General features: G+C 46.0%; 1 protein-coding gene across 6 annotated transcripts in view; it reads left to right on the top strand.

The window, feature by feature from the left end:
• Positions 1-23,471, top strand: part of MED25 (mediator complex subunit 25) — a 173,847-nt gene that overhangs the window by 34,736 nt on the left and 115,640 nt on the right. For all 6 annotated transcript variants that reach the window (XM_086930176.1, XM_086930179.1, XM_086930175.1 and 3 more), the window contains exons 2-3: positions 3,460-3,552; positions 3,957-4,030. The gene's annotated coding sequence lies outside the window, so the exon portion shown is untranslated. The remainder of the gene's footprint in view (positions 1-3,459; positions 3,553-3,956; positions 4,031-23,471) is intronic.

Genomic DNA, 23,471 nt, shown 5'->3' with positions numbered 1-23,471 from the left:
AGCCAGGTGCTTTAAGTGTGATTTCCATGACGGCGGCGGCCTCTGCTCTTCTGCGCGCCCCTCTCCAGCTGAGAATCTATTTCACGAGATCACATAACATGGCAATAACGGGATGTCTACCCTCCCGAAGCTTGCTAAATAAAGTGCTAACAATTCGGTACTTGTTTCAGAGCACAAGGCGCTGTAAGAATTGAGGCCAGCGGTAGGGGAGTTATGTAGTGATCAAACTCTGGCATGCGAGACTCCTTTGAGATCTGATCAGATCTACAAAAGAAGCTTATTGAAGGATCCAGGTCGGATATAGCTTTGCAGGCTTAGCAGCCTGTTGGCTGCAGGGCATTGCTCTCTAACGAGCTTATGTGTTGTATTCAACTTTGTTATTGCTCTCAGTTACATTATGTTCCTCGTCGCCGACTAAATAGTGTTCCTCGTCGCCGTCTGCACACTGTGTAGCTCTCACATCGTGTTAGTCTGTTTGTTTCAGGCTGAACACGCTTCTCATGTTTATCCACTGCAAAGATCAAATTTCCCCTCTTGGTCTGTGCAATGTGCCAACTTGTTCCTCATTCCCTCCTCTTTGGAGACGTAAAGCAAGGAAAGAACCAGACAACGAAAGTAACCCCAACTTTTAACAATATCCCAAAATGACTGCGAGTAAAAATGCATCTCAGCCCTTCTCTGCACCCGTCCACCCAGGCTGGATTCTCAACCCCCCCAAATCCCCTTCCCATTGCTATTCCCCTCCCATTTTCCCTCCCTCCACAGCTCCATGTTACTAACCTTTAAGCAGTGGTGTTTGTGAGCATCTCCTATCAAAGTCAAAGAAGTCCTCAACCACCGGTTGAATGTTTTTCGACACGAACAGCGTTGATTGTCCGCCCCTGCTTACGCTGTTAGTGAGTGGGTGGGGGCACTATGGACGTATGAAGTTGTTTTAAACTGGTGGCACAGATATAATGAGGCTGGGGAGTGTTGAGCAGAGATCCTATCCCCGCGTCGCTCCTTTGAAATAGTTCGCCTCTCAATGCATCTCTTGTATATATCGGAAGCGATCGGTTGTTGTTTATCCTGGCTAAGAGAACGTGATATCTGCCTGCCCGAGGCAGCGTGCTTTCATTTGTATACGTGCAACCGGAGGCGTTCTGTGTCTAGGTGTAGTAGCCTGGGGCGAGATGCGGGTTGGCTGCGTCCTACGCGTCAAGTGAATTAGGCGCTTATTAGACGCACGGCGTCCCTTCCAGCGCCGACCTGCGGGCTAAGGCGTGATAGAGTAGGGTCAGGCAAGAAGGGAACGTGAGCTTTGTGGGAGTCCATAAGAGGAACTGGTGAATAAACTGCTCGCTGCCGTCTATTAGCGGTTTGTAAGTGAGCTCGGAGAGTAGTCTGTCTGGACCGTTTCATATGAGGGCTGTGGTAACACTGATGTGTGGTGTGCAGGCTCGTGATAGCACGGTGTGGCGATGGTTCAGGATTCAAGGGCAGGGAAGGGCCCTTCCTGTGGTCAAACGGAAATCAAAGTATTGTAAAATATGTTTTACGGAAGCTGATGGCAGTGTGTGTGTGTGTGGCTCTGTGTGTGTGTGTGTGTGTGGCTCTGTGTGTGTGTGTGGCTCTGTGTGTGTGTGCGCAAATGCAATAGGTCTCGCATTTGCGAGAGATTAGCTATTGGCATTGTAAATGACAATGCCATTTATTTATCTGTTTTCAAAACCAACACATACATAAAAATGTTGTCATTTACAATGCCAATAGCTCTAACTTTTGCAAAGGCGAGACCGTTGCATTGTAAATGCTTGTTTTTTGTTCCTTTCTGTTTGAATGGGGGAAATGAGTGGTTATAAATCAGGCCATCAGCATGGGTTGTTTCTTGGCTGTCATGGAACCGCTATCTCTGTGCTTATCATTCTGTGGGCTTTGTGCTGCGGTTTTCCTTGACCGCAGGCCGCCATGTTCCTGGCCAGTCTGTTGTCCATTAATCTGGTACTGTGGCACTGTCATTAAAGCATAATATGTATTTACGTTGCACTTTATAGTAATTTAGACCGTCATAAACATTTGTCTGTACCAAACTATGTATTTTTCCAGTGTGATTGCCAGAAGGAGGCTTAGGCCTGTGAAGGGGCCAGCTTGTTGGGTTTAAAAGTGATGTCTTTAACAGACTCTGCAGCTCTGTGTAAGTGTGGTGCCCTGCAGTCCTGGGCTTGACTGTGAACGTGGCCTATACCCTTTATTACATTTTAACTTCCCTCCGCAGTTCAGCTCTAGGTAAAACTAAATTCTAATGCTGGAAATTTCTGTGTTGGGCACGAATGGTCACATAAACTGTTCTATAATGTTTGCTAGAAAACTCCACCGTCCCTGGTAGAGTGTGCATGCGTTTCAGACTGTGTGCAGGCAATGTGGGTGCAGAGTGCCCATGTAGAGCTTTCTAGGGGCATGGTGGTATTCTCGATCTTTTGTATGGGATGTTTTTTCTCCTATAGGTAGGGTGGATGTGCTGTTATCGCAGGCATTTGTGTGTAGTCTCGCTCAGAAATTATCATTAGCCTCTTAGTCTAACAGTCCACAGAGAGATTAACCCCCTTAATATTTTGGTGGATCCATTAATGCTGCTGAATTGATGTCGGCTGTCTGTCCTAGGTAGAAGAGTACACACACATTGGTTCAGCTATTCTCATGCTAGACAACCCTGCCCCAGGGACCGGCTGCATGGTTACTGGTCACCAATAGGGCCAAACCTCAGTACTTTCACCACTTGCCACAGAAGTCATTTGAGTTTAAGCGAGGCACTGGGCAATGTAAGTGGCAGTAGGTACACTGGAAGTACACTGGAGATTGGGACGTAGGATGCCACAGAGCTGGGCGCTACCAGGAACTTGTGTACCTTCTTCCCTGACGTCCATGGCTACCAGTGTGAACACACATCTTCGTGTAGCGATGTTGTTGGGATTCTGGGCAAATGCAGAGGTGTGGTGAGGCGGGGGATGTGGAAAAGCGAGAATGCTCTGCAATTGGCTGGACATGGAACTATCAATTACATTGCATCATCCATACACTCACTAAAGTTTAATGGGAAATGTGGGCCTTGGCTCAAATTTGACTCACTCTGTAGTAAGATCACCGGCACTATTGTTGTCACTTTAATGTTTAATTTAGGTGTCGTGTCTCTAGGGCTTAAGAGTTATTAGGTACGTAATTGAACTAACACACAATAGTGACTAAAGAGGAAACGGAGAGAAGGGTCCCATATTATGCACCCTGGGAAGAGGCTTGCAAAATGTCTCAAAGGACATGGGGTTCTGTGCATCACAGGCCAATGTTTTCAAGGGGAGTCCTACCTGATCCTATTACACTTACATTGCGTGTCAAACTTTCTAAATTCCACCCTTCAAACTTATTGTAAATGGAGAGTCATATAGTTGGTTTGGATACATTTGAACTCTTTTATGTTCTTTTTAGGGTGCCATTGGAAAAGCCATATTGACGCATGCCGTAGAGAAAGCCCACACTACATCACCATCATGTAATAAAGGATCTACATTTCATTTTAAGGTAAGTCCTGCTGTTACTTGCTCTCTCCAAGCATGTCTCTGGCTTTCAACATATGTCACTATATAATGCGCTCCGTCATGCTGTGGAAACGCAGCTTTAACAACTAATGCTCCTCTGTAAACCTTCTGAGAAGCTCGTGCACATGCGCTCATCCTCCTGGCTCAATGCCACATTGCTTTTGGATAGATCTTATACTAGAGACCGGGTCGCCTACTTAGGGTCTCTGTACATTCCAAGTACTAGAGCACATAGACACACCACAAAGAAAGGTTCTGCATTTTTACTGCATTTAGGATCTTCTTGTGTATTATGGTATTTATTATTGTTACTACCAACATTATGATGAAGTGTAAAGGTGGGCTTGAGAAGACATGTTTATTTCTGTTTTTTATTAATCCGTACAGTGCTTGTGAATGGAGAAGTGGATGACCGTATTCCAACACGTTTGAAGATGATGCTTGTCTAGTAAGACGTCTTAGTAAGTGTCTCCTACAAATATGCTGACGCCTTTAAACTTTTAATTTAATTGTTGTAGTGCATTGCTATTATTTCTTGTGTTTTCTGGCAAGAGAAGTGCAAGTAACAATTACCTTTAAAATGTGATTCCTTGAGCCAAGGACAATGCCATATCGGGGTTTGTTTCGTTGGTTTATGATCCCACCCATTTCTCCGAGTTGCCTTCTCCCACAACTCCACGGTCACACAGGTTACCGAGAGTAGCCTTTCTTTTCCCCTCCCTCCATATAAGTAGTGCAAATACGTTCGGTGCATCATTTTCCCCCTCTCCAGTCTATAAGTTGGGTGATCCGCTGGGGCATGTAGCCAATCGTTTATTGGTGCTACATGTTCCTCCCAGTAATATGCCGTAGTGTTCGGCAAGGAGATCCCCCCGTTGTACTGATTCCTCTGTAGATTCTCAAGGGTTATCCTGGGCTGCTTCCCCAGCCAACGCAACGCCCGGAGTTCTCCGTTCATCTCTTTGAAAAGCTGTCGGGGGAGGGGAAAGTACTAGTTTTGGAGGGCGTACAAGAACCTCAGCAAAGTTATCATTTTGAACATTGCCGCCCGACCTGGAATCGTAACTGGGAGGGTCTTCCATCTGGCAGCATCACCAGCGAAATTTGCGAGGACCTGCTGAATGTTCCTCTGATACGAGATTGAGCGGTCTTTCGTTGCAAATACCCCCAGGTATGTAAACCCCTCCGCCGTTACCCGGAGTGCGATCGGCAATGTAGATCCCATACTCTCTCCCCTGGGGCTGTACAGGACAGACTTATGCCAGTTTATCTTGTATCCCGAGTGGGAGCCATATCGGCCCAATAGAGTGAATAGACACGGTATCGAAACCTCTGGGTGGGTGGCATATAGGAGGATGTCGTCTGCATAAAGCGAGATTTTTTCCTCGGCTACATCGCCCTGGTCTATCTTAAACCCTGTGATCCCTCTCTCTTGCCTTATCTCACATGCCAGTATTTCTATGGTAAGGGCAAACAGTAGCGGGTCCCCCTCCGAATGAGGAAGTCTTCCGACAGCGCCCCATTAACCTTGACCCTCGCTCGTGGGTCAGTGTAGAGGAGGTTAACCCACTGTCCAGGTGAAGGTCTGTCGCCCACCCTGTCTCAACCCCCGAAACAGAAGAACCCGCTCTAAACCTCTAAAAGGAAAACATATATAAGCAGAGGCACAAGCAGGTAAAAACCAAAATTACAATCGATCCCAAAGAACAAAACAAGCAGGAGGGGGTGTCCAACTTGCATGCTCCACGACCACCAGGTCAATGCTCGATCAGCCGATACTGTCCCATCGTCACAAATTGGAGTCCTGGGGGTCTCCCTGCAAGGCTCCGTCCCCCTGTGTATTTCCTTGTTCCATATCATGGAATGCCGCTACTAGTGGATGCAGTGAGGCACCCTCCAACTCCTCTCCTTCGGATGATGAAGCCATGGGTTCTTCCTCCCTGTCCGACTGCGCTGTTCCGGCCAAGCAGCCGAACCGGGAACCTGATGGTCGACCAGAGTCAAGTGAGGCCGTACTCTGCCGTCTTCGCAGCACAGTTCCGGATTTAGGATAAGGGGTAACTGCCAAGCTACGCCCGCCATGTCGCTGTCTCAGTCTCTGCGGCTTTGGTGATCCCCTCGGGCCTTCCATGGGTCTTTCCACAGCGGACGTTCTCTGAGTGTCAGACGCATGGCGCGTCAGGGGAGGGGGTGTGGGGGGGGGCGCTCCTCCAACCACTGCCATGCCTCTTCCGGGTTTTGAAAGAAGTATGTTTTCTTCTTATAGATCACTTTCAATTTCGCTGGAAAAAGTAGCATGTACTGAACGTCCGTTCCGCTTTGACCGAGTCAAAGGAGCGCCATTGTTCTACACCTCCTGACTGTAGTCCGGAAAAATCATGATTTGAGGGTTCTCAAGACTGACTTCCCCCATTTTTCTGGCTTCCCGCAGAATCATGTCCCTATCCAAAAAGTTCAGAAAGCGAGCAATAACTGGCCGAGGCCTTGCTCCCGCCGGTGGCTTCGCCAGCAGCGCGCGATGCGCCCGTTCTATGACGAAGCACGTAGAGAATTTGTCCTGCGGGAAGATGCGAAGAAGCCAGGAGTGCAGAAATTCCGCCATGTTGGTCCCCTCGATTCCTTCTCTAAAACCCACAAATCGGAGGTTGTTGCGTCTTGCCGTTTTCGGCGTCATCCACCTTCCACATGAGCTGTTTGTGTGAGGATTGTAGTTCCGCCATACCTTTCTTCAGGTCTTGTATGGTGTCTTCAGCGTCTCCTATTCTGGTCTCCGAGACCGCCACTCTTTCAGCCAGATTTCGGAGGTCTTGCCGCAGGAGCGTCCCCTCTGTACCGACTTATCCGATTTTACTCTCCAAGGCCTTAGTCCAGGTCCCAGGCCTTCTAATTCAGTGCCAAGTGCTGCGCATATCCGGGGGGGGGGGGGGGAGGGTGAACGGCCTTCCCTGATGTCACCTTCTGTCCGGCAGCAATGAAACTCCCACTCACTACCCGCCTCCAGCCGTCCCCGATGTCAGGGACCCTCCCGCCGCTCCGCAGGGGGCGTACAGGGTGTCCACAGCTCCCGGGACCCAGCACACCACTCAGGGCCCCCCTTAGTCTCCCGGGCCGCGCCATTCAGGCCCCAGATGCGCCGGAAGATCAGCTCCGGCTACGTCCCCTCCTCCGGTTACCGCCATACATGCCAACATTTCAGGAGAGCAAAGTGGGAGATGTAAAAAAAAAAAAACGGGAGAATCGGACTTCGAATCAGGTTACTGGCATGTATGGAGTTTGGAAGTGTGCTGCTGTAGGATCGGACATTTGAAACGTAAATGCACATTTTTTTCTTACCTTTCAGAAGCATGGAGCATAATGGCAGGTAGAGAGGGTGATGCAAGTGTTGGGCACTAGCCTGCCTGGCAGGTTGTTGGCAGTGCATGCACCCCCCACCCCCCCACCACCCTGTGGCTGCCCGGGCTGAAACAGCCTCCCCTCCTCCCCTCCCCCCGTACTTCGCAGGTCTTTAAAAGAGGATTCCCTTGTTAATGACGCTTTGTTGGTTTTTCACCCTTTTGAGAGCCCCTGCATCGCCACTCTTTGCTGGAAGAATTAGCACTTTACACAATAGCAAGCCCTGTCAGCTGAAACCCCTGAGGAATCGGGTTTTTGCTTGTAGGAATAGGGAGGCGGGAGAAGAGCCTTCAAATCGGTAGTCTCACGCCTGAATCGTGAGGGTTGGCATGTCTGTGTTACCACACCAGCTCTCTGGGAACAACACAGTGTCCCGTCAGCGGATCAGTTGGCCAGCGGTATCTCTCCCGGGCAGCAGGGACACTCCAGCTCGTCTGCGACACGCCCGCTTTTCCTCCGCACCTCCGGCCGGTCCAGGGCTGCCCTCAGTACAGCGACAGCGCCATCTTGGGTCGCCTATCGTGATCTTTATTCCAGGCGCCTCCGTCGCTGTGCATAGGCCGCCTCAGGACTCGCTCACCACCTCCAGCTGTCGGCGGGGGGGCTGTGCGGGGAGCAGGGACCCCCACAAGAGGTCAAATTCACAGTTATCGGGACCTCAGGCCGCCTTATGATCGTCAGATCGATGAAAGTGGCCAGGAGCTACGCCGGCACACGTCCCACTCCCCCATTTTGCTCACCCTAGTACAATTCTTTACCTCTAGTTATCTCTTAGTCAATATGTCGGTGACGTGGAAACCTACACTCTAGAGCCATGTGACTATTTACCTTTCATCTGAAGTCTAGAGTCACAACTGCTGGCTATCTGGATTTGTGACATGCTAAATTTATCTAGAGGTACAAAAGGGGGTGGTGATGTTCTTTAGAGTGGGCTAAAGAACGGTGATGGATTAAACCCAGATCTTTTGACTGGGTGTGAGTGTTTTATTGATTCAGATGCTCCGTCCATCACCACCCCCTTTTGTACCGCTTTTGGCCGCCATAAGTGTGGCAGGGTATGCTCAGACGTGAGTCCCTTGCTCACTTTGCCACTGGATTCAAGCAAGCCGGGCTAAAGACGGCTGTAATGCCAGAAAACGGTCCTCGGAAGCTTGTTTCCGGTCCAGGGAAGACATGGCTTGGCAGTTTGGGCTGGACTGTTCCCATGAGGCACATGGTCAGACTGATTTGCATATAGCCATGTCTAAACTGGGGTGGCAGAGTGGGCTAAAGAACGGTTATGGATTAAACCCAGATCTTTTGACTGGGCGTGAGTGTTTGATTGATTCAGATGCTCCGTCCATCACCACCCCCTTTTGTACCACATTCATGTAGAAGCACATACCCATTCCCTCCGGTCCCCATGAGAGGAGTTTGCAGAACAAACTCCCTCTTCTGCTTACCTCTGGGCTCATGTAAAAAGCTCTATTAGAACAGTATTCCAATGATTTAACTCGTTATGATCATTTGCAAACCAGATTAGAAATGCTGTGCACTTTGCGGCTGACCACACCATGCAGCTGGAAACCTTTTGGGCCTTCCCCTAAAATGGGAAGTCCATTTGAGGGAGGGGGTAATATAAGCAAATGCATAGCTTTAAATGTTTGACTTGGGATAGTTCAAGTCCTGAACAGTACAAAATTTACATATTCCATCTAAAGCGTCATGCCTTATCTAGAGAGAAATTGAAATCATCCAGCGGAAGGGACTTCCGACTTCCTACTGCAAACAAATGATAATAATAATAATAATAAAATTTATAAAGCGCATGGTTACGCCATCTCGGCGTGTCCCCGCGCTAGGTGAGAGGGAAAAGACAGAAACAACAGCAGGAACTACCTTACACTAAGCAGAGAACAGGTAGGTTTTCAACCGCTTTCTGAACTTAGTTTCAGAGCACTCCAACCTCTGGATCGGCAGTCTGTTCCAGTTCTGAGCTGCTAGACACCGAAAAGAACGACCATCCATTTTGGCCTTCTTTATCTTGGGGATTACCTGCTGCCCCATACCGCTGGATCTAAGAGATCTATTGGGAACATACTTGGTGACTAAATCTCTTAAATATGCCGGACCCTTGTCCTGGACAATCCGGTGGCATATAACAAAAATTTTGAACAGTACTCTTTTCTTAACTGGGAGCCAATGCAATGAGTCCAGTGCCTTTTTTGAAGCCGCTCTCCTGGGCTGCATAAGAGCCAGCCGAGTGGCGGCATTCTGTAGAACTTGTAGTCTCCCAAGGCCCCTAGCAGAGGCTCCCAGATAGAGTACGTTCCCATAATCAAGGCGAGACGTAATTAGTGCGTGTATCAACGTCTTCCTAGCCCCTAATGGGAGAAGATCCAGCGTTTTCCGTAGTTTTGTTAATACGCCAAAATATTTCCCCACCACTCGTCGAATATGACCCTCATACGAGAGAGTAGGATCAACCCACATCCCCAATTTTTTGCCTCAGTGCAAGGGCAAATAAAAAGTATAACTGGGAGAAAATGCTTCAGAGACTCCTTAGATTCTGTGAGTGAACCCCAACCAGTAGGTGGGCGATTCACTTTTAATAACAATAAGCTTCGATAAGATATGATCCTGAAGGCATCTTTTCAGCTATAGATGCCGCTGGATTAAGAGTCTCTTCGCTTGGCTCTTTGGAGCAATGGATAGAGTTTTGGAACTTCTAGTGCTGCTGTGAAGACATTGAAAAGTTGTGGTTTGAAGTCCCACAGTGTGATATGTTTTATGTAAATTATGTTAAAGTTTGAAGACCATGTTATGTCGTGAAGCACTGCACATTATTCTTAGTCAATGAAGATGAAGTGTGGTTGGTGCTAAGGTGGAGCTTAGTTCTTGTGGGACTTATCTAATATATTGATTACATTTATCCATGCATATTTTGCTCCAGTAGTTCTCCCTATTAAAATCCGCAACCATAACTTTCCATGCAAGTTATTGGGTTGATATTATTCCACAGCGATACAGCGTTCGCGTTTGCCCTTTTGAGTGGACTAAGTCCTGTCATTTATTTGTTTATTTATTTATTTGTAAAGTGGAACATTCATCCCATAGGGATATCACAGCGCTAATGTAGCTGGAGCGTGGTGATTAGAGCTAGGGCTGTTAAGGTCAGTGACATCAGGCCTTGGGGAATAAGTGGGTTTTAAGATTCTTCCTGAATCAGTGTAATCCTCTATCAGCCGTAGTTCCAGTGGAAGCTTGTTCCAGTGCAGAGCTGCAAGGTATGAAAAGGTGCGTCCACCTGCCCTGCTCTTTCTGATCCTTTTAGTGTCAACTAGTGCCTGAAGGCGTGACCTTAGGCATCTGGGAGGGGTGTAGAATTTGATTCTATTCCGAAGAATCATAGGGCCAGTATAATAGAGTGCCCTGTGTGCATGTCCTAAGAGCTTAAAACCTGCTCTTTGACGCATGGGCAGCCAATTAAGTTGCCTCAAGCAATCAGTTGCTGAGCTATATCTGCGCTTATTGCACACCAGTTTGGCCTCTGCATTTTGTATCACTTGCAGACATTTGAAAAAGTAGTCTGGCAAGCCAACGAAAAGTGCATTTCCAAAATCCAGCCTGCTGAAAAGTAGGGCCTGTGTGACTGTTCTCCTGCTTTCCAGTGGGATTTAGGGGAAGATCCTTTTTAAAAGCTTCAGGGTAGCGAAGCTTCTTCCACACAGGGTCCGCACGTGATCCTGCATGTATAGGGTGTTATCAATAAAGACACCCATATTTTTTGCACACTGCAGGGGTGCTGGGGCATACCCCAGCAAGTGGGGCCACCATGACGCATCTCAAATATGGTTGGCTCCGCCAAGGAGCAGGATTTCAGATTTCTCAGGGTTGAGCTTTAAGCAGTGTTCCGACATCCAGGTTGCCATTTCAGTGAGGCAGTTGTTAATTTTAGCCCTTGTGTCCTCGTGCCTGTCTCTGATGGCTATTGTCAGTTGCATGTCATCCGCAAATACCAAAGCCCCACTTTGTGCCAATTTTTGCCAAGGATGATACATAGACATTAAATAGAGTAGGGCTCAGGGATGCTCCCTGCGGGATACCACAACTGAGATTTTTCGGACTTGAGGAGAAGGCACCCATTTCTACGGTTTGTGTTCTGTTGCTCAAGAATTAACTGAGCCATTGAAGGGCTTTTGCGTGTATCCCTTTTTCGTGCAGATTTTCCAGTAGAAGCTTGTGGGAGACCGTGTCGAACGCCGCCGACAGGTCCAGCAGGATGAAGGCTACTGCCTTTCCCTCGTCCAGCAATGATCTTGCATTATCTAGGACGGCCAGAAGAGTTGCCTCTGTACTCTTGGTGGCCATGAAGCCCGTTTGAGAGGAGTCCAGTAATTCGTTGGTCTCTAGATAGTTTGACAATTGTCAATTGACCAACTTCTCCAATACCTTGGAGAGATAGGGGAGTTATGAGATTGGCCGGTAATTAGCTGGGTTATTTAAATCTGAGCCCGCCTTCTTCAGCATGGGAGTCACTATGGCCTGTTTCCAGATCTCTGGGAGAACTGCTGTCTCCAGAGATCGGTTAAATAGCTGCGTGATGAATGGGCCCAGGGTGGGTATGATCCGTGCAAAGATGAAATGTGGGCAGGGGTAAAGAGGGGATCCCAATTTAACTTTCCCCATTGCCTCTGGGAGACCTCCTCTTCTGTAAAGAGGGCGAAATTCCCAAGACGTACGGGCCGTCGGGATGAGGGTCCATATTTTCCCAGTTGATGGGATCTACTGGAATATTAATTCTAAATAACAAGTAAACTGTGCATATTTTATCTGTGAACAATTCACTGATCATTTCTCAGCATTCTGCTGATGGATGCAGAGTTTGGGACATATAGGTTGGTTTGCATAATTCTCGTACTATTTTGTATTGCTCTTTTACCGAGTTGCTGTTCTCATTTATTTGTTGTGCAAAATACATCTTTTTGGCCTTCTTAATTGCATAATTGTAGCTCCTGAGTTCTGTTTTGTATGCTGACCTGTCGGGGTCCAATCTGGACAGTCTCCTGTTGCGTTTCAATATTTTGCACTTTTTTTCCAGTGCCTTAAGTTCTGCTGTGTACCACTTTTCGGATACTGGTCTTTTTGTAGATTTAGGTTTAAGTTTTGGTGCGCATTGGTCAAGTGTATTGGTGATCTCTGTTTCGAGGTGCACTGCACCCCTATTGGTGGGGAGGGTTCCCAGAGACTAAATTCCAGGCGCTGTAAACCCCGTGCGTAGGTTTGGGAGCTTTTCATGGTATTGCGGGTTGGGTAAATGAGAAGGTAATTAGTGAGTGATCAGTCCATGTGACGGGTTTGATCTCCTCGACTATGGTGGATTCTATATTGGAGAACAATAAGTTCAGTGTATTCCTTGCGATATGTGTGGGCCCCTTGAACCAATGTTTTAGTTGAAGGAGCCACATATCGTTCTCTGGATGGGTTACCACCGTATTGTTAGATTTTTCAAAGTGGACCTTGAAGTCCCCAATAACCATAACATTTTTGTATTTTATGCAAGCTGGAAATAACTGTGTATGCAGCTTAGCGCTGAATTCTAGCTGGTATACAGGGTGATTATAGATCACAGCCTCACCAAGTATAATGTGGTTTCCTTTAGACACTTAGAATGGCAGTAGTCCATGCTCTCCCAGCTGTGATAGCATTAGATATTGCCCAACCCCACTTTGGATACATGAATCGTCCAATGCCTTATCTAGCAACATCTCAATCTTTGCTGAGAGTGTACAGTAAATAAAACTCCAGTTAAATATATGCACAAAACCATGTCCCATTCTGAAACATTTGGAAATCCCTGTTGCAAATGTATTTTCACTTCCTTAGTAGTTTGGCTCTCTACAAGAGCTGTAGGAAAAATACTTTGTGCATATTGATTTTGCAATTTTTCCTATTTAGCTGATGTTGGTTTGGTTATTTATATAACAGAGCAGCTTGCCTATGGGCTTCTAGTTGCAATTGAAAATTGAATTGACAAATGAAAGAAGCCTAGTGATCTTAGCAGCTTTAGCTAGCTGTTAAGGAAATAACTACGTTTACTAACCATTCCTAAGTTTCAAAAGATCACGCTTCCTGTGTAGGGAAGATGGCATGTTACATAATAAAGCTGTTGGTATGGACAATTCTCTGCCTCGTGGCCTTTCTCATTTATAGGGAAAGTGCTTTTGAGAGAATGGTGCTTTGTGGATCATGCCAGTGACTTAACATTTTTTTCTTCATTCATCTGCAACTACTATAGTGTTTGTTCTCTTGGGGGTAGGTAGAGCATGATGTAGTAGGACTTTACAACACAGTGTATCCCTGTTTTCGGGAGTCCAAAAACTTGATGTTGAAGTAGTCCAATCTGGAGGGTATAAAAGCATTCAGCACTGTGACTTTGTGAGGAAAGCTGAAATAATATAGCATTTTTGGAGGCCTTTCCTGTAGAGAGTTGTGGGAATCCTTATGTTACCAATACAATAATACATGCATATACAAATGTGTGATGCAGTTGAAAGAGAATGGTCTTTTTAGTCCGCTCTCTTCAGCTACTGGCCTTTTTTTAAGGCTTGGCATTAGTTGGGTGGGCTGTTGTAAAGAAAGCCATGACATTTCGTGAAAGTTTGCAAGAATCTTCCATTAATTTCCCTATTGGCTCTTCTGATTGGGCTTGACTTTAAACAGTCCCTTGTGGAAATGTCAGTAACCTCTTCCATGTTCCTCAGATCATTCTGCTTCCTTTTGGTCTCTGTACCTATCTCTGCAGGGTTGGCTCCTCTGCCGCCCATCACTCCTCATGTATTTGACTTTGCATTTAGAACTTCTGATGGCATGTAAGTTAGTTCTCATAAAGCCAAACCACTTTGCCTGCTGCTTGATGGGTTGTTTGTGTTAACCGAGATTGCATAGCAGTGGCCATGTTACTAAAATCGTGTTAGGATATGAGATGGTGCATCTTGCTTGTCTGGAAGAAGAGCACTTTGGTTTTACTCTAGAAGGGAAGCAATTGGGCGGTACAAACATTTGACCCTGTTTCTGTAAGCTTCCTTCCTGTTGTTAACTCTTCAATATGTATCCAGCTGATATTTTGGATCACTAAGCATTACAGCTCCAGAGAGCGTGCTGCAGGACAACATCTTTGGTGTTGCAAGGATAAAAAATAGCACACAGTCATGTTTTTTTTAGGTCTATCTTGACCATTGAGGAGTGATCAACAGAAAAAGGGCTTTAAGAACTAGTAATGAGAGAGATCCATAGGCTACACCCACTTCTTTGTTGAAGGTGTGTGCTTGTGGTGATCAGAGTATCCTCAATACAGTAAGGGTTATAGTGACAAGCCACTGATAAAGGTTATAATCCTGTTTGGTTCTTTGCACAAACATTATGTCAGATGCCGTAGGTCTGATAGGTTTATTATAAAAGGTTATGGCAGGCAGTAAGACTTTTGTACTTCATATTAAAAACCTATGCAAAAGCTAACCCGCTTGCAAGTCGAAGAGCCAGGTCTTGGGATCCTTCCTGAATTGGGTCAGTGTCAGGGATTGTCTGAGGTGGAGATGCAGTGGGTTCCAGGTCTTGGCGGCGACGTAGTAGAAGGATCTTACTCCGGTTTTAGTCTTATGGATCCGAGGGAGGGTGGCCAGGGACAGATAGGCGGAGCGAAGGTGTCTGGTGGGTATGTGGAATGAAAGGCGGGGGTTCAGGTATGCTTGTCCTACATTTTGGAGGGCTTTGTAGGCGTGGCAAAAGATTAGCTCTAAAATCTGGTCAAAATAAACCAGTGCTGGACATTTTGCACTAGGGTCAGGTAAGCTTGGAGGCCCTCCTGAGGGGTCATCATGCTACAGGCAACAACAGATGACTTTGATTTTTCCATCTCCCATCTTTTCCTCATGGCCTTTCAACTTGTCAATCTCCTCACAGCAAGTCTGACCCGTTTCCTCTCGCGACCATATACATTGCCACAGCAGAATCAGGCAATCTTTATGTTGTCTATTATGTGTGGGGCTTCCACTTAAGAATGAGGTCTATTATGTATGGGGCTCCCACTTCAGAATGAGAAATTAAGTTCGAGCAGCTTGGTGCAAGAGCTAGAAGATTTTTAACAAATTAATTTTCCACCCTTTGGATGCTCTGTGTATTACCCATTCCCCATACCCCGGCGCCATATGAAGCCACGCCACTCTTTTACTCTATGATGAAGAGTTACCCGATCGCCTTTGTACCCAATTTGTTTAAAAAAAAGTAAGCATCCCATTGATGGATTTCACCATCAGGGCAAACCTATTCGCCATCATGAGGATCCAGGAATGATTACTACTGAAAAGGATCCGGAGGTAGGAAAAGGTTGGGGTTTCAGTCAATTTGAACGCTTCAGCATAGAAGACTGTTTTTGTCCTGGTTTAACCCCACAGGTCATGTTCTACATTTTGGTACCATGGACGTTCAGATCCAGATCGGACATAAAAGCAATATAATCATCAATTAAGCTTTGCAACCCTTCCCTTTTCTAGTAATTTAAAACTACATCATCTGCGTAAAGTAATATAGGGGGGTGCAATCCAATATACGCTGTTTCCCTCACTCATGACCGTAAAACTGATTGCACCCAGATGGTATACACGGAAAACAGGAAGGGGCTAAAACGCACCCCTGTCTAACCCCTCTAGTGATGTTAATGCTCCCTGAGCATTTGCCATCCCTGCCGTTTCGCACTCTGGCATATGCATCGCAATACAGCTGCCTATAAAGGTGATGATTCCCACCTCTACCCCTAGATCCTTCATAATTATCTACAGTTTTGGGTGCGAAACGCAGTCCAAAGCTGCTGAGAGGTCCATAAATGATAGCTATATTGTACCCTTTTTAGCCATTGTGTACATCCCTATAATAATACTCACATTCAGACATTGGTGTATTGTGCCCAACCGCTTTTTAAAACCATATTGTGTGTCCACTAATATTTTATAAGTGCTTTCCCAGTCTTCCAGTCTATGAAGTAATATACTCCCCTTAACCTTTGCAGTAGCCTCTAGAAGTGATAGGCGCTGATAATTTTGTGGTAGGGCTTTATTACCTTTTTTATAGATTTGAATTATAAAGGAAGATTTTCATGAGGTAGGAGGTCCTGTCCCCACAATAGCATTAAAAACAATCTTAAGGAGCAGGGCCCATAAATCTTGACGTTCACAAAACATATCTAGGGGATCCTGTCTGGGCCTGGAGCCTTCCCTTTGTTAATTTGTCCGACGTCAAAAGGGCCTTGGATGAAAGTAGTAGACTGTAGAATTGTAGGAAAGTGGGTTTCTGTTGCAGTAACCCCCCACTTTTTGCCAGAATACTGATGCACTTTTTCTTGGTATGTATGTATATATATATACATACATACATACCATTCGCCAGTAGGTACATATAGTCAGGACCTAGTTACCATAGGAAATCCCCAACATTCTATTGGGAATAACATTGGCGCCGATTGAGGAATCTGCGTGTAATTTTCCTTTAAATTGCTTCGCTCTGCTCCTTCCCTGATAGTTTCGGGGGGATTCGTCAAGCGGGGGCTGAGAAAAAAGGGGGGGTCCCAAAACGTGTTTTCCCCATGTTAATTTCCATAGGGACCTTTAGATACGGCTACGGCCCGGACGGCTGAATGGAATTACACCAAACTTTGCAAAATGGTAGGGCCTCGTATGCAGATGTGCCTTTGCTATGTGTGGTGAAAATCCCTCCAGTAGTTCTTGAGAAAATTGAATTTAAAATTTTTCAAATGGCATTTTCTATGGGACCTTTAGACACGGCTACAGCCCGAACGGCTGAACGGAATTACACCAAACTTGGCAAAATGGTAGGGACAGGTATGCAGTAGTGCCTTTTCTATATTTGGTGAAAATCCCTCCAGTAGTTGTTGAGAAAATTTAATTTGAGCAAATTATATATCTATATGCGCTCAACATTCTATTGGGAATAACTTTGGCGCCGATTGAGGAATCTGTGTGTAATTTTCCAGAATTTTGGCCAGCTCCACTCCGCTCCTTCCCTGAAAGTTTCGGGGGGATAAGTCAAGCGGGGGCCGAAAGGGGGGTACCAAAACGTGTTTTCCCCATGTTAATTTCCATACGGACCTTTAGACACGGCTACAGCCCGAACGGCTGAATGGAATTACACCAAACTTGGCAAAGTGGTAGGGCCTGGTATGCAGATGTGCCTTTGCTATGTTTGGTGAAAATTTCTCCAGTAGTTCTTGAGAAAATTGAATTTAAAATTTTTCAAATGGCATTTCCTATGGGACCTTTAGACACGGCTACAGCCCGAACGGGTGAACGGAATTACACCAAACTTGGCAAAATGGTAGGGACAGGTATGCAGTAGTGCCTTTTCAATATTTGGTGAAAATCCCTCCCTCCATACTCCTATATGTACATTTTTAGGCAGTCAATATATTTTAGACTATTTACATCACTTAATATCTCAATATGACAAGACCTCATTTCTTGGGAGAATACTACCAAGTTGCTAAACCTGGCAAACTCCCATATTAAATAAATGTACAACTAATTTGTCTGCTCATATAGCCATGGCAGTTGATAAAGTGCTAAGTGAAGGTTAAAGATAAAGTGCAAAGTTGAAAAAAGTGCAAGGGAGAGAAAGCTGTACGAGATAAAGTGCAATACCATTCATTAATCCAAGTACGAAAGACCATATCTAGGCACATCCCAGTTTCATATGGGTATAACTGATTCCCACTCCATTCTATGTGCATGGTTCGTACCTTAATAATAATAAATAGCATAAATAACTAAAATATTATGAAATCCTATAAATACACCTAGATTAGTGACAATCAATTGATGATATATATACAAAACATTAAATAGCATATATATACACCTCTATTAGCAAATGTAAAACCCACAAAATTTATATACGGTGATTTCATGTCTGTGTCTAAGATATCCTACATCCTATCAAGTAGAAAACAATATAGAAAGATAGAATGCAATGTAGAAAAGTAGAAAAATAGAAAAATACAAGTATATACAGATATAGACATATGAAAAATATATCTGTACACAGTATCTACATCTTCATATTTACAAAAAGGAAAGATTTCATCAAATTATTTACATGAAGCAGCAAGAGGAAATGTATTCAGACCCGCCCTCAACCTAAAAATAGGGAACCTAACTAAGAGGGAGGAAAAGATAATGGGTGCGGGTCTGGGGAAATATGCAGGCAAAATTAGACGGAAGAACAAAACAGTATATTACAAAAAGTGATGCATCTCATCAATATTGTTCAATCCGTTCGGCCAACGTGTATCTAGCTCTAATATCATCCTAGTCTCCAGCTGTCTTAGAAGTGATTCCCTGTCTCCTCCTCTTTTCAGGGGTGGTATAGCACCGATCACAAAGTAATTTAAACACGATAAATCTTTGTTGTGTGCTCTTTTAAAATGCCGGGCCACCGGATAGGCAGGGTCACTGTGCAAAATCGCGCGCAAATGTTGTAGAATCCTGACGTGTACCTGCAGCTTGGTACTACCAACATATCGTAAACCGCAGGTACACGTCAGGACATACACGGCAAAGTCTGTTTTGCAATTAAAGTTGCCTGTGATCTTTTTTGGCTCTGTAGCAAAAGGAGTTAAATATTGCGAGGTGTTAATGCCAAATCTACAAGCGCGGCAGCTGGAGCACTTGAAAAAATCTTTAGAAGGTTTTAACCAAGGGGTTTTAGTTTTCAATTCAGGGGCAGGTTTGTCCAAAGCGGACCCCATACTTTTCGCCCGTCTGAAAGTGATGATAGGATTGGCTGGCAACCTGGTATTCAGTATATGGTCACTTAACACTATAGGCCAATTCTTTTTAAAAATTACCTTCAATTTCCTGTCCTCGCTGCTAAAAGCTGTAATCATCCTTGGGCCATCTTGTTGGGTATCAGGAATTTTGTTGCCTTCTGACTGTGTCTGTGGTGAAGGAAATAGACTTTCCCTAGATCTAAGTTCTGATTTTTCCACTGCTTTCCTAAGAATATTATCAGAATAACCCCTATATATATATATATATATATATATATATATATATATATATATATATATATATATATATATATATATATATATATATATATATATATACGCTCACCGTACGCGCACCGTGCGCGTACCCTTACGTGCGCGAGCGAGTTTCTGATTAGCTGGCAGTCGACTGTCAACATTCCAAACTGTCCAAACCAGGAAGTGTTGGCCACCATCTTGTTTTTCAGGAGAACTGAGGCACAAGAGAGCCCAAAACAAGAGTGGAAAACACGAAAAGGGGCAGGGTAGAGACCCCCCCAACCCTCTAGCCCTTCTCAGGGGGTCCCAAAAGGACCCCCAAGGGCAAAAAAAAAAAAATTGCGGGGTACGAGCACCGTATGCGTACGATACCCCGCACTTGGTGGTCCTTCTGGGACCCCCTGAGAAGGGCTAGGGGGTCAGGGGGTCTCAACCCTGCACCCTTTTCGTGTTTTCCACTCTTGTTTTGTGCTCTCTTGTGCCTCACTTCTACTGAGAAACAAGATGGCTGCTCAGGTGGTCCCAGAAGGATAACCTATATAAACGTTATCCGCTAATAGAATTAGCATTTACAAAACCTTTGAAATTTATTGAAAAAAAATATAGGTTTCACGCCTGATATAGTTAGGAATTAGCATTTAAAAAACCTTGCAAATTCACTTAAAAAACCATAGGTTTCAGGCCTTAAATAGTTAGGAATTAGCATTTAAAAAAACATGCAAATTCACTTAAAAAACCATAGGTTTCAGGCCTCATATAGTTAGGAATTAGCATTTTAAAAACCTTGCAAATTCACTTAAAAACCATAGGTTTCAGGCCTTATATAGTTAGGAATTAGCATTTAAAAAACCATTGACATTGCACCTATATAGTTAGTTGTACTAACTATATTTCGCGCACCCGCAATCCACTGCTGATGCCACATATTACATCATTCATGACATGGTCAGTGACATCACTGATGACATCTCAAAAGACATCACTGATGACGTCACTGATGACATCTCATTTGACATCACTGATCACATCACTGATGATATCATTCATGTGATAATACGTTGCACCTCCTCACACTCTAATATAACCTTTGATACACCCAGTGTTAAATACAGACTACCATTCTTGAAACCATTGACACACCAATACCAGTTACTACATACGCACTCACTGATTCCTAGGTCTACACACACATTCACTCATTCACCCATAGAATCACTCATACATACAGTCACTCATCAATACAACACTGTCATATGCACTCATACACTTATACAGACACTCAAACACTGCCACTCACCCATGGAGTTACTCACACACCTAGTCAGTCATGCAAAGAATCAATCACACTTCCATTTCCTCAACTATACAGTTATACACACAACACCTTACTTATTCAAACATATACTAACACATACTTACTCTCTTATACAATCACTGATACAAGTACACAATGATCCATACAGCCACTCGCACATTCACTGGCTCTCATATATAGTCATTTATATATGCCAACTCTCACATGCACTGTGTTTTACATATGTACTTACTTGGACATGTAGCACTGAGATATCCATTCACTCACCAACACACCCATGCACACAGTCAACCGCCCATATAGCTGTTTCCACATGCACTCTTGAACTCATACACCTAGTGAATCAACTGCTCACACATCTATGCACAGAGTCACACACCTCCCAGCCACCCACACACACACTCGGTCTCCCATTCAAATATTTGGGCAATCAATCAATAACCCATATAGCCACTCATATAGCTACTGATCAACACATGCAGCAGCTTACACAACAACAGACATACTGATGCACACATTCAGACAGTTTAGTCACTAACCCATGCATTTAGTAAGACACATTCGAAAGTGCACTCGACAGAGCTCCTGCCAACTGGAATTTCATTGCAGCCTGCTTGAAAATCCCGATTTATTTTTATCTTGTGCCAACGCGTTTCAAGGCTAAATGCCTTTTCTTCTTGGGCTGTTTGTCAAACGTGAGGGCTCACATAACCTTCTTTCCGGCTTTATTTATTTGCGTCATGGCCCCCAGTGGGCTTTGGTCAATGAAATACCTTTTGTTGCATGTTGGGTAACATAGTCCCTTATGTGAGCAGAAGTTAATTTCCTTTAGTGGGATCGATGCACATTAATTATTAAAACAACTATTGTCCTATAGTAGGCTTCAGAACTGAACTTCAGGCTTACTTCGCATTGGAGCGCTGTGCTGTCATGATGCAGATTAGTTCCACTTCAAAGCCTCTTCTCAGTGATTGATGGTGCTTCTGTCCACGGCAGGGCAGCCGTGCAACATAATTTTTTATTCCAAATGCCCGAAAGCTTTCGAGAGTGCACTGGACAGAGCTCCTGCCAACTGGAATTTCATTGCAGCCTGCTTGAAAATCCTGATTATTTTTATCTTGTGCCAACGCGTTTCAAGGCTAAATGCCTCTTCTTGGTATACAATGTTCGAGGCATGTGGGCTGCTGAATTCATATCTGTGCATAGATCGCCACCTAGTGTTGGGTCCGGATGATTGCACATTGTTGTCCTGGAAGAGTCTTCGAAGTATCACGAGATAGGTGGCTCCTCCCCTGGACTACAGTGCGCATGGGCATCGCCTCCATCCCCAGATTGTTTTTTTCCGCCATTGGGTTCGGATGTGTTTCGGTTCCCTCTGTCGGAACCGATAGTTGTTCAAATTCGACTCGAGACCAAAAGGTCTTTAGGCTGGGCGTCGGTATAGTTACGTACGGGTTTCTTTCAGACTCTCAGCTCCGATCTCTTGCTGCCCTTCCACGTGCTTTCGGCGCGGACGGGCCTACACTACACTCTTGCTATGGAGCGAACTCCGTTTAAGAAGTGCCCGGTGTGTAACTCTAAATATTCACACCTCGACGTGCACCCTGTGTGCAATACCTGCTTGTCACCGGATCACCGCGAAGACACCTGCATGGCGTGTTCGAAGTTCCGGAGCAAGAAGACTTTAAAGATTCGTCGGGCCAATAGGCTCCAGGCTAAGTTATCGGCTACGGCGCCCCCACCAGATGACATTTTCCAGGAATCTGTCGAGGGAGAAGACGACGTGCAAGGTTCGGACTCTAATCCCGCATCCGAGGGGGAACCCTACGACGAGGGTGCGGAGAACTTTGACGAAGTCACCGACGAGGTAGGGGACGACTATCAAGCTTTTGCCACGATGGGTGATAGCTCGGAGGAGGAGCATCCCCAACCAGACTCAGGGGTTACTACCCTTCATACGGCCCAGGTCGAGGGATCGCCTTCGGGCCTTACCCAAGATCTAACTATGAGTCCCACGTCCCCGCCTCCGGGCCCGGTCACGGACATTTATGAACCATCACTTACGTCGAAGAAAACGAAAGTGAAGCCAACTGGTCACGCACCCTCGGATGCGGAACCGAAAGTGAAAGTTGCGCTGGTGAAGAAGGTTCTGGAGGCGTCAACTTCCAAGAAAACCAAAATGGCCGACTCGAAGAGCCACGCCAAGATGGCCACCCGAAAGCCCTCGGGGTCGGTGCCGAAGGCGAAAGCGTCCGACGCGGCTGCGTCGGCTCCGAAAGGGTTGTGGGCCCGAAGTCGGCTCCGAAGGGGGTCGTGGACCCGAAGTCGGCTCCGAAGAAGCGTCAGGGCGACGACGCGCATAGCCATGGGGCATCGGCCCCGAAGAAGGCGCATGCCGGTGATCGGGCTCTCGATGCTGAGACGTCGCTCGAGCCGGTCAAGCCCTCTCCGGCCTTGACGAAGAAGGTGGCGGAATCCCTTCAGCGGATTCGAAAGGACAGTGTGGTTCCCGCGTCGGGCACTGTGGCGCCAAAGCTCGCGCCTAAGCCGGCGAAGGAGCAAACGCCTATCCGTTTCACCTTTCCTCCCAAGTCGGCGCCGAAGCAGAGTGGACCCTCGAAGGAGGTTTTGGCACCGAAAGCTGCCTTGGTGGTGTCGAAGCTTCGACTCCAACCGCTTGCTGAAGAGGAACGTCGTGAGGTAACCATCGACGCCAACACCGGAAAACTGTCGCTCCTCAAACGGAAGATCACGACGGAGCCGGCGTTGGAACATTTTAAGATCCCTCTCAAAAACAAAAGGGACTCTGAGGACTCTTCGGCTTTGGTGGAACCTGTGTCCCCGCAAACCCTAGGACACTCGCCGACGCATTTCGCCGCAGCCGGTGCGGACGAGGAAGATGCCGAGTACGACTATCCGGCGTACTCGGATCCGGAGGAGGAGCACGTTCCGTGGTCCGCCGGAGGCGACACGGACGACCCGCAGTCGGGTCAGGACACTCAACTTTTTGCGGCCAAAACGTCCCCGACTGAGGACTCGACGGCCTTCAATGCTCTGATAGAGAGAGCTGCTGCTAACCACAACGTCGAGCTGCACTCGGACCCCGTGGATGTGGACTTCT

The sequence above is a fragment of the Lissotriton vulgaris genome, chromosome 7 (genome assembly GCF_964263255.1).
Source record: "Lissotriton vulgaris chromosome 7, aLisVul1.2, whole genome shotgun sequence".
Classification (NCBI taxonomy): domain Eukaryota; kingdom Metazoa; phylum Chordata; class Amphibia; order Caudata; family Salamandridae; genus Lissotriton; species Lissotriton vulgaris.
Note: the sequence above shows the minus strand (reverse complement) of the source record. Positions and strands in the feature narration are given on the sequence as shown.